Below are 11,512 nucleotides of genomic sequence, written 5' to 3' on the forward strand. Positions count from 1 at the left end.
TTTTTAAGTAAGTTCATAAGTAAGTTTTGATTTACTAAAGAATTAGAATTTTCCTTATCTTTTTACCACTTTGGGCTTTTGATCCAATAACATGGCCTTATTGGATCTTTTAGAAGGAAAAAAAAAAGCCTAAAATGTAATATATATATATATATATATTTCTTATTTTTAAACTAGTAGTCTTGTTTCATCCACCGCACGAAGTAAGATGAGTTAGTGTTTGGGATAAACAGGTTTTGGTTATAAACATGTCGACACATTAATGACAACTAACAATGTGTCTAACTGTTTTCAAGATATCTAAATGTGTATAACTAGTGTAAGATATCTAACAAGTTGTGTTAAACAATACGCATGTCACATAACATGTTTAGTTAAATTTGTCGTGCATGGATTCAATAATTGTATTTAAGAGGCCTTGTCGGACACGCCTCATTTAACATAACATAGCATTTTTGTTACGATACATGTATTGTTAAAAAGTCTTGGATGATGATTCAAACAATACTTGTATTTTTTTAAGTCTTCGATGATGATTCACAAGCCACGTCTTCCTTTTTGCTAGCAAGTTGGGGACAACTTAAAAACAAAACTCTTGTAAAAGTGAATTTTAACAACCGATACTTCAACATTAACATTTGGTGTCGTCAATTGAAGAATGGACTTCTGCTTTCACCTCCTTTCTTCTCTTACTCTCTCTGCATACATGCTACTATAGATTATATACCCTTAGCATCATTTCAAGTGAGTTATCTCATGTAAGTTGTAACAACTTTAGATAAGGTCCAGAAACGACTGGATGAAATATTACACATAAATAGGGGGTTTATTACTATTGTTTGCATTGTACCTTTTGGTGAAAATGCATTAGAAAATTGAAACCAAATGCCAATATGCCGAATGACATGCAAATGAGCTAAGTCATTCTCAAGCTATTCAAGATCGGATCAATACAAAACTCGAAATAAGTCGAGCCTCAAATAAAGCCCGTTTAGCTATCAAGTCAAAGCTCGAACCTTGTGATTTTTTTTAGGTTTTAACTGTTTTGTGCTTCTATGCATAATTACACACTCCACACCCAAGCTCAAGCCAAACTTTAACTCGTTTAAGGCACTACATTCTAGCTCAAACCAAGCTTAGCTCGTTTAATGTTAGACTCAACACATTATATACTAAAAATGCATAATTTAATTACTAGTATATAATAAACAAGTCTAACCAAGCCAGCTCGAGCTTTAAAAAACATCTCACAAGCTAAACTCAAATTTTAAAAAGGAGCTCGAAATGATTCGAGCTCGAGCTAAGCTCATTTTCACCCCTAAAGTTAACCTAACTTCTAATTCTCCGTTGACTATCACCAACAGATTTTGACCAACTTAGTTGACCACTTGGAATCATGCAGATCACAGTTACCCTTTCCCCCAATTTCTTCACGAATCCATCAAATTTTCTTGAAACCCATTTCAATCTTGTTAATTTTCCTCCAAATTATTGATCCAGCCATCTATTATGGGCCAAACATCAGCCCTAATTAGTTACTTTTTACTGCTGTTAATAACCCTAAACTTAATTCCCCCCCAAATTAAAGCTTCATCATTTGATCATCGGTACAGTGTAGGTGATAATGTACCTTTGTTTGCCAACATTGTTGGCCCATTGAACAATCCCAGGTTAGTATTATGTGTTTTAATTAGAAGAAAAATCATTAATTGTAGTCTAATTTTGCTTATTTTGAAAGAATTTTTTTATTAATTTGATGAAATGTGTGGAAATACGATGTGGGTTTTGGTTTTTTGGTCAAAATTTGTAGAATATAAGAATACCCATATGGGAATTTGGTTGATCATTATGTAGGGGTTACATATTTTGACTTTTGAAGGTCAAGTTAGTTGCTTTAAGATTTCAACTGACAAGATTTGTGGATAATTGCATATTTGCATTTAACTATATGATGAGTGATAGACTAGAATGCTTTGGAGTCGGGGGTCCTACTGGAAGCAGCCCGAGGGATATCCCACCCTCCCGAGACCCTACTGATACCTTTGCCTATTTCCGGGATTTACTGGGTATGGTTGTTGTTGTTGTATGAGTGATAGACTAGAAATATCATGAATTTTGATAGCACCAAGCTTGCATTTTTATGTCATTGGAAAGCAAATAATATTTGTGTAGTATATAAGCATGAAAAAACTTGTTGGGAAATTACTAATGTCATACTCATATTTTGAGCTTTCGTTTTTTGGATTTCGATTTCATGATTTATGGATAACTGGAGATGTTTTGTAACTTGTAGTGATCTGTTAGAATACCAATATACTGCAAGAGTTATAATATGGGTTTGTGTAAGTTTGTCTTAAAGATTGTTTTCATTTTATCTTTTGCAGTGAAACATATCAATATTATGACTTGCCATTCTGCAAACCAGGTTAGCACCCGGGCTCATAATAATAGATGGTCATCATTTAATCTTTTATATTGAAACTATTTCACGGTTCGCGTTCGTGTCTACCCGACGGGTTCACGGGTTGATCCATTTAAGCCTTTATTATTATTACAAATGTGTTTTATTTCATACATTAAATGTGTTGGGTATCTGATGCCAAAATTTAAAACCCAAAAAAGAAATTGGCATTAGATTAAATAATTAAACTGTAATTGTTTTATGTACATTTGTTTATTTTGTTGTAAGAATGCAAATTTAAAGTATTAATATGTGAAATGAATAATTTTGGTTAAGCGGATCGTGTTCGTGTCAACCCATTTATATCTTCTGTGTACAGGTTCATATGTTTAACAAGATTTTCAGGTTCTTGTCAGGTTGGACCCGTGAACACAACCTGTTTAGCACCCCCTAATTAATAATATAATTGATATCTTTAATCCATGTTCTTTAATGTTTTTGCAGATAAAGTGATCCCAAAGAAGGAAACACTAGGGGAAGTTTTAAATGGAGATAGGTTGACCAACACCTTATACACATTAAACTTCCGTGAAGACAAAGTTGACCAACTTCTATGTAACAAGAACCTTAAACTAGACGAAATAACAAAGTTTAAATCCGCTATCAAAGCTGAATATTACTTCCAAATGTATTACGACAATCTTCCACTTTGGGGATTTATCGGAAAGATGGAAGATAACAGTTGGGCTGGTGACGGGTCAGGACCCACCTATAATTTGTTCAAACATGTTCAGTTCGATGCTTTTACAATGGTGATCAGGTTATTGAAATACGTGCGTTTAGTGACCCAAATCATGCTGTGGATATAACTGACAAAACTGAAATTGATGTAACGTTTACTTATTCGATAAATTGGAATTCGACTACAAGCAAGTATAATAACAGGATGAACAAGTATTCAAAAGCTTCATTGTTGCCGACACAACGGCAAATTCATTGGTTTTCTTTTATTAATAGTGTGGTGATTATTGTGCTTTTGTTGGGACTGCTTATATTGCTTTTTATGCGACACCTGAAGAATGATTTAAAAAGGTACTTTTTCAAAGAAGTTAATTTGAATTTGAAACTCTTTTATTTGTTTTTGTTTTTATAATTTTGTTGGTTTTTTATTTTTAGATTTTCTAGTGGAGATGAAGAACAAGATAAAGAAGTCGGTTGGAAGTATGTTCATGGTGATGTGTTTAGATGTCCATCACGAATGGCTTTGTTTTGCGGTATTTTGGGCACCGGGACTCAGTTATTGACCATGTAAGTCAAAACGGGTAACTTCGAATGAGTCGGGCTAGGTTGAGTTGACTTGAACACTTTGTCAAAAGTTTTGATTTTTTTATGATGTCAAATATTATACAAACTTATATTATTTCTATAAGAATGTAACCTTATGATTAAAATAATTAGTAGGTTTTTATGCATTAAAAATACATGACGGGTAACTTTTGACCATTTGACTTGCTTCCCTTTTAGCTGATTTAACCAGGAATGTAAACAAGCCAAACGAACACAAACGGGACATGTTAATGTTCGTTTATTTAACTTTAATGAACGAATGATCGAGCACGAACATTTAAACAAGCAGTTTTTTCTTGTTTGTGTTCGTTCGTTAAGAAAATGAATGTGCTAATGTTCGTTTATGTTCATTCAATAACAGTTAAAAAGAACAGTTCATGAACATCTAAAAATTAATAAAACTAATCTAAATTGTAATACGTGATCTTTTATTTTCATGATAGTAGACCTAAAAGATTTAAACGAATAAAACATGAGCAAACTTAAACAAATATCAACTAATGAGCCTAAATGAACGTAAACAAACAAATATTAACGAACGAACATTCATGAGCATTAATGAATGAACGAGACATTTGTCGTGTTCGTTCGTTTAAATAACTGAACACAAAATGTTCTTGTTCGTTCATTTATTAAAAAAAACGAACTTTCAACCGTTTACAAACGGTTCACTAAACGTTTGGTTTGTTTACAGGTCTAAATTTAACAAATCTACCCATTCATAAGTTTACTGCATAAAGCAATTTTGGCTGATGTTTGCATTGAAAACACACTTTGGGGGTCTTCGACTATTTGACTTGTTTTCTTTTTAACTATTTTTATGATGATTTGGCCCATTTAACATGTTGGAGATAAAACATGGCACAAATCAACTCATTTATGCACAAATGAGTCAAAATTGGCATCTTTGTTATTGTTTGTGTGTGTGTGTGTGATTACCAATTGTAACATATACCTAATTGTTTCTTTTAACTTTTGATAATATTTATGTCTTCTACAGCCTTTGCTTGTTATTCGTTTTGGCCTTTTTCGGGGTCTTATATCCATACGGTCGTGGAGTTATTTCAACTTCTCTCGTGGTGTTTTCTATTCTTACTGCCCCGGTAGCTGGATACACTGCTACTTCTTTCTTTTGCCAATTCTACGAAACCAGTTGGGTAAGTAATTTTCTTACTCTAGAACATATATAACAAGTTTATAATCCTTTGATGGATGTTGACTTTTATGGTCAAATAAACTGATTTTCAACTTCCAAAATGCCATACCAATCTTGGTTAGAGGTGGCAATGAAGATCGTTTACCTATGAATTGGTCTACGAGTCAAACTGTAAAAAAAATTGCGGTAATGGAAACGGGTTAAAGTCGGCCAGAGTATTTTTAATTCCTAAAACCTCCTAATTATTTTCTTATTAAAAGCCGGATTTTTCTGAAATAATATGATATTTCTAAAATTATATCAGATTCTTTATCGATGATCAAAATTTTAATTTTTTTGACCAAGAAGTGTTCCCAGTCAACCCAGCGTATGCTGACCCGTTTTAACACAAAAAGAAAAAAATATATCGTTGACTTGACCCATCCATTTGCCACGTCCACTCAAAATGTGTGTTTTTCTTGGTCAAAATTTGGGTCTGTAGGAGGCTAATATGTAAAAACAACCAAATAGATGAAGGATTATGAAACATTTACTTGATAAAAAGGTTGATACGTAAGACATATGATAGAGACGCATCTTCTGCTTGTAAATAAAACTTATTTGGTTGTACACTTTTCATCAGGCTATATATATTAAATTTTTGCAGGAACAATGTGTTCTTTTATCTGGAATTCTCTTCATTGGACCACTTTTTATTACAATTTGTATTCTTAATACAATTTCCATATCAATTGGGGCTACAACCGCACTCCCATTCGGCACAATAATGGTGATCATTCTTGCATACACAATAATTGCAATTCCTCTGCTTGCGTTTGGTGGGATTATGGGATACCGTTTAAGGTCAAAGTTTCAAGCACCTTCTGCTACAAAGGTTTCACCGAGAGAGATTCCTATGTTGAGTTGGTTAAGGAAGACTCCTGGTCAAATGTTAATCACGGGCCTTTTATCGTTTAGTGCGATTGTTCTTGAATTGCATAATGTGTATGCAACGGTTTGGAGTTATAAAGTCTTGACTTTACCGAGTATTGTGTTTTTGACGTTTGTTCTTCTGGTTGTGCTTACGTCACTTTTGAGTGTCGGGTTGACTTACATACAGTTGGCGGTGGAAGATCATCAGTGGTGGTGGAGGTATGTTATCAAGTTGACTTTGACCTTTTCTTTTGTCAAATGGATTACTTTTCATTTTTCAATCTATATTGGTGTTGATTGAATAAATTTAAAGAAAAGATTTTCTTAGAAATATCAATGCATTGTCGATCTTTTTCTATAAACATTCAAGAGTTCATAATAAATCAGAATTTGAAACTCCGTATGTTTGACCTTAAAAATCAAAGTGTAGATCTTTACTTTGAAAATTAAGGAAACCTGTGAAATTTGTAATACACCCTCCTTTTGAAGTTAAAGAGTTAACTTTTGAGTTTTCTGGTCAAACATGGTACCGACGAAATGCAAAATTGATACGAATTATAGAATAACTTTAATACCAAAAATGTGTCCACTTGGACCATTTTGGTAGAAATTTGAACATTTCATGAATCTTTTTGTAAAACTTGAGCAAATTTGTATGAAATTAAAAATTGAATCTCTCTTATGAGTTCCCAAAAGTTTAGAAAAAAAAAACGTTTTTATCGTCAATAGCACTGTAATTTTGAAAAGCATGTGAAAGTTTTTGACTTTAAACAATTTGTACTTCCAAAAAGAATTATTTTTTTGAAATGTTTAAATCTTGATTATTTGACTTTGTGTGATAGATCCATATGGCGTGGGGGCTCGGTTGCTATCTTTATGTTCGGGTATTGCGTTTACTACTTTTCAAGGTCAAACATGAATGGGTTCATGCAGTCAACATTCTTCTTTTGCTACAATTTTCTATTCTGCTATGTGTTCTTCCTGATGCTTGCTACGATCAGTTTCCGTTCATCGTGGTTATTCGTGCAGCATATCTACAATGCAGTCAAAAGTGAATGAAATTACTTGTATGTAATCAGTTGGTGATCTTTCTGATTTTCCCTACAAATTTTATAAAAGTGATCCATTTGATTTATATTATGTTCAGAGGCATTAGTATATGCATGTGGCTTTAGATGCTGAGTTAAGGTTTGGATTTGGTGCACAATGTCCTTCACCGAACCACTAATACCAGGGGTCGCAATTTTTGAACATGTTTGGTTGTCATATTTGACTCGTTTAATAACCGGGCGGTGTTCAGGCGAATCAGGCTGACCTGTTTAATGACATAGGTCTTGTGTGTGTTAGGTCTGCCTATTTAAGCATGTCGACCTACAAACTGTTTATGGCTTGTTTAAAAAAAATTTCACAACCCACCAACCTGATTAACATGTTTACAATTGATTGTTACATGTTATCATGTTTGACATGTTTGGAGAAACGGATCATGTTCGAACTACACGGTCTTAAATGTGTACGGGCTAAGGTTGATGGTTTGACACAAACAAAAATACGGGTTGTGTTTGGGGTAAACAATTCAATATGTCAACTCAACGCAATTTACACTCCTAATTAAAACCATAATCAAATCGTGAAACTTGGTTATAAATAAACATGACCAAAATATCAATTTCTTAATTGATTTGATTATTTCAGTTCAGTTAGGGTGGACAAGACACCTGCTACAACCAACATCAATTTCATCAGTCAACCAATAATATTGTGTCATCTATTTCAACTCAATTCTACTCAACTTAACCAAATTTGGACAGGGCGGTGTACTAGCTCACCTTCCTACCCCCTTTCCACCCTCGTATCTTCCGGGATACATAACTCGATTTCCAACCCTCTTGCTTCCCGTTTCACTTGGGGCACCCATCTAGCTCTACTCGCCTAACCCGCACTTACTCACTACCCTTGTGAGCTCCCACCACGTCCTCTATGACGGTTGTTTCAATTTGCCTTCGTTATTTGGTTTTCTTGTCATGATGCATGAAGTACATTTTAACCCAAAGTATTAAAATTAATATATTAGTTAAGTGGTGTCATATGACATATACCATCGTAAGTTGTAACCGATTGAGTCATTTAAAATGTTGTAACAGATTGAATTGTTCAAAACGAAGCAAGTCAACAATTTTAGTCGATTTGAAATTGTTACGGTAGGTTCACGAATCAATTTTCGATGGCTTACCTTTTTAGCTAGCGATTTAAAACTTAAAACCAACCATATTCAAAAAGATTGGCATTCAAATGAGAACAAAGAAATGTAAGAAATGTTGAAAACTGTAAGAACCGCATAACGCATTTCCTATCTTTTGCTTTATTATATCATGCAAAAGTCATTTGCATACCCGCCTACCCACTATCTCATTCAATCATTAATGCACCAGATACGCATGTTTTATGCATTTCTTACACTTCCCTAAATTTTCTATGGTTCTCAAAAGAATGAATCCCTATAATCATTTTTATTATTTCAATACAAACTTAAAAAATGGTTCAGACAAGTCTTATTAAGTCACTAAAACCAGTCAGTTTGGTACTTTTTTGTTTTTCAAAATTATAGCTATCATGTTGACCCAAAATTTTGTCAAAACAAGCCAAAAAAATAATAAAAAAATTGTGAACTTAAAAACCACTCTTAGCTTTGCTTCTTTTACTAGTTATCCAATTCATCTGACTTGCACACTTAGCCGGCTATAAATATAAATATCCAATTCATCCCCAATTTGAAACTTGTAATTTGGGTTCAATCCATGGCCCAAAAGGTTTATAAAGCATTCGGAAAATTGAACATTAAGTGAATTTGGTGCCATAATGGGCAATCTTATAACATGAACCAAAATACATAATTATTAAAAAGATTCATATGGCCTCTCTTCTAGGATCTTGAAAAGATGACAAAACAATCACAAAAGATAATCAACTAGTGCAAGCCGTTCATTCTTCAGTTGGTCTTTGTCCAAGAACCGGAATGTCCTCATACCGCTTCTGCATAACAATTGACAATGTGTTAACAAGCGCTCATTCAGATTTGACTAACATAATCGGTCTTCAATAAGCAATATCAAAAATGCTTATTGAAAACAGCTTGTTTCATCATCAAATAAGCAGATAAGCATAAGTTTTCTTTATCCAAACACTCAGAAAGTGCTCGTCTGCTTTTTAACAAAAGTGTAAACAGTAAACATTACCCCAATATTGTTGTTCTCCCAGAGTTTATGAACTCCATAGTCCACCGCCTGTAACATGTAAATCCACACAGCTCCATGAGTAGATTAACAAACATTATAAAATACTTCAAGAAGCAATTACATTCAAAATTAAACTAACAATACCACTATGTTTGTTTCTGAACCTTTACTATGATTATAAGGGGTGGTAAAGGTCCGGTTTATATGGCTTTTAAATTTTAACAGAACCATTAGTAACAGTTTTTGATAACTGTAAACCAAAACCAAACTGTTATTAACGGTTTGGTTTCCGTTTGAGCTTATTGGGCCAAAAAACCCAACAATTACGGGAGAGTCCTAACAATTATCTATCTCAAACTACATAACCTTATGGTTATCCCCAAAACTAAACAAGCCACATAATTTTCCTAAGAAAAAAATCAAATATTCAAGATCCTGCATATACAGTTTCTCAATAGGTTAATAAAAACTTAAATACAACTTTGCACGTCCAGTATTAAATCAACAGAACGTAATCCAGTAATTTTTTTCTTTGTAAATTCACAAATTGATAGTTAAATGTATTCCTAACAGATGCATGTTAAGACAGATATTTATCTTCTTTAACTAAAGGTGCAAACTAGCCAAGCCACTCGCGAGCTACTCAACATCCGATCAATAAAAAGATCGAAGCAAGCCGACCCTCAAATAAAGCTCATTTAGTTATCGAGCCCGAGCTGGGCTCGAGCCTTGTGTATTCTTAAATTTTAGCACTTTCGAACTTCTATGTACTAATTTCACACTACACAGCCGAGCTCGAGCCGAACATAGACTCGATCTTAGACTCGTTTAAGGTTTAAATATAAAAATATTATTAAATTTATTAACAAATAATACACGGCCGAGCTCGTGTTTTTAAAAGAGACTCATGATCAAATAGAGTATTATTATTATTATTATTATTATTATTATTATTATTATTATTATTATTATTATTATTATTATTATCTAGATCTAGGTAAAAACAACGAACAAAGTAGCAACTCAGATCCTTAATTCAATTACTAGCAGCAATCAGAGACACAAATATTTAAACAATCAGACCTAATAATAAGCTAACAGTATAGAAATGAAATGAAATGAAATTAGGGCATATAGATCGGAAACCCTAACCCGTTAACCGAGGAAAGCGCCGGCGATGACGAAGGTGACGTAAACGGAGTTACGGCGCATGATGACTTTGTACAGTCCTTCGAATAGTCCGCCGGTTCTACGAGCTGCCGAACTCATCGCGACGGTTTTCGTTGACGGAAATGAAATGATTCTTCTGCTTTGGTCAAAGTGGCTGTGGCGATGCCTCTTGTTGCTTCCTTTAGCCTATTTATATTATCAAAAATCTGGAATAATGTTTTTATCGTTATTCTTATTCTAATTTTATAAATACCAGTGCTAAAACTCAAAACGTTGAAGCAGTACGTCGATGCAAACTCAATCTGTTTCGGTTACATGTGTTATAAAACAAAAATATATATAAAAAAATTGAGACAGACCAATGGAGGTGGCTTCGGTCGGTAAAACTCGAGTGCTGGTAAAACCGACCATTGTCGATTTCGGGCGTTGAGGTGGTGAGTCTACGCAAATCCGGTTGGTTTCCGTCACATTCGTTACGATACCATAACTAAAAAATCGGCATACGTTCGGTTTTCGTTACGGTATCAGAACTAAAACAAAACGCGGGGAGTCTATGTGAATTCAATCGGTTTCAATTACATTTGTGACACCACTGAAACTAAACAAAAAGATCGGTAAAACCCTAAAGTTGTCAGTCCTAGACGTTACTACGGCGAGTCTACGTGAATAACCGTCTAGTTATCAAATTTAAAAAATTTGTGATTCATATTTAATGTTTTGATGAATAGTAAGTTTTGTGAGTGTGTCAAAAGTTGGTTTTTAATATATATATATATATATATCTGGCGATAGGTGTATATGGAGGGGCACATCCTACCAGGTTAATCGGTTTCTATACGATTTCCTAATCGATTAGTACCCAATTTAACCTGAAGGTTTTTTTATACCGGTTAACCAGTTCAGTTATACCCAAACACCGGTTTATACCGGGTAGGAGTTTCTTGACTCTAAACTAGGTAGTACCCGGTCCAATTAACCGGTTATTTGACCGTTGATCTCTATCCGGTTTTTAAATTAACCGGTTTGTGCACCTCTAGGTTTATAACTAAAAAAAGCATAACGTTCGATCATGTTACTGCTATATAGACAATGGGTTTTAACTAACCAATCATTTAACAAGCGTGCTATGATTTAATTAGAAAATAAATGTGTGACGGTGAGGCATGTGATTGGTGGAATGTGATGGACCTCATTCACTCCCCGACTTCTTTTTGTGTTAAAAGAGCACAGGAGCAACCTTCCTGGCTTTTGGCGCCTCCGTTGCTTTGCATGATGTTGAAGGCTTTAAAA

General features: G+C 34.0%; 2 pseudogenes across 2 annotated transcripts; one reads left to right on the forward strand and one right to left on the reverse strand.

Moving 5' to 3' along the window:
• The first annotated feature begins 1,402 nt into the window (after nt 1–1,402).
• Nucleotides 1,403–6,937, forward strand: LOC143559085 (transmembrane 9 superfamily member 5-like; annotated as a pseudogene). Its single transcript, XR_013139870.1, has 7 exons — nt 1,403–1,670; nt 2,385–2,425; nt 2,906–3,493; nt 3,578–3,709; nt 4,749–4,905; nt 5,551–6,035; nt 6,659–6,937. The product of XR_013139870.1 is annotated as a transmembrane 9 superfamily member 5-like (transcript).
• A 1,756-nt stretch (nt 6,938–8,693) lies between these two features.
• Nucleotides 8,694–10,377, reverse strand: LOC143559086 (cytochrome b-c1 complex subunit 9, mitochondrial-like; annotated as a pseudogene). The gene is made up of 3 exons (XR_013139871.1): nt 10,205–10,377; nt 9,053–9,100; nt 8,694–8,849 (listed from the first exon to the last, which is right to left on the reverse strand). The product of XR_013139871.1 is annotated as a cytochrome b-c1 complex subunit 9, mitochondrial-like (transcript).
• Nucleotides 10,378–11,512: the final 1,135 nt, after the last annotated feature.

Source organism: Bidens hawaiensis, unplaced genomic scaffold (genome assembly GCF_021521415.1).
Source record: "Bidens hawaiensis isolate Kalapana, Puna unplaced genomic scaffold, B.hawaiensis_p1.1 tig00019696_1, whole genome shotgun sequence".
Classification (NCBI taxonomy): Eukaryota; Viridiplantae; Streptophyta; class Magnoliopsida; order Asterales; family Asteraceae; genus Bidens; species Bidens hawaiensis.